Source organism: Sinocyclocheilus grahami, unplaced genomic scaffold, assembly GCF_001515645.1.
Source record: "Sinocyclocheilus grahami isolate Dianchi unplaced genomic scaffold, SAMN03320097.WGS_v1.1 scaffold28309.1, whole genome shotgun sequence".
Classification (NCBI taxonomy): domain Eukaryota; kingdom Metazoa; phylum Chordata; class Actinopteri; order Cypriniformes; family Cyprinidae; genus Sinocyclocheilus; species Sinocyclocheilus grahami.
In genome coordinates, this window is record NW_015520590.1 from 1 (window position 1) to 657 (window position 657).

Consider the following 657-nt stretch of genomic DNA (forward strand, 5'->3'; position numbering starts at 1 on the left):
CCACGACATTCTAATTTATTGAGATGCACCTGTATATACACATATTTTCACATATATACTACATGTTTTGGTTTGATGTTATTTTCTTCCTTGAAAAAGTTGTTAACATATATAAGAGCATGAGGGCAATCACAAAACCTGGCAGAGCATGCCCGGGTCACATTTCACCCCAAAATCAAACAAAATTATATTGTTTTTAGGATCATATATAAATATAAATACAAATAAAAAATACAAAATGGCTAAACACTTAGCTTTTAATGGCCTTAACCACAATTAGCTGGTAAGGAAGTTAGCAAGAATTAAGCAAAAGCAGTTTCTGTCAAAGTTTTTTTGACAGAATATGGGAAGTTTGATTCAGAGTGGTTCAGCAGAATTGTGTGGAGTGATGAATCACGATAAAACATGAGCTGCATGGTGATGCACCAGAGCGGTGTCTTTGAAGGTCTGGTGAGAAATATAATAATGAATGCATCTCTACCACTGTGAAGCATGGAGGAAGATGTGTCATGATGGGAGGGAGCCTTTTCACCTGCTGGTACTGGTGAGCTGCTTCATTGTGAGAAGTCAGTTAATGCTTTGGAGTATAAGAGTATATTGCAAAATGGCTTGCTTTCCACGACTGAAAAATTATTATCTAAAGAGGAATGATCAGAC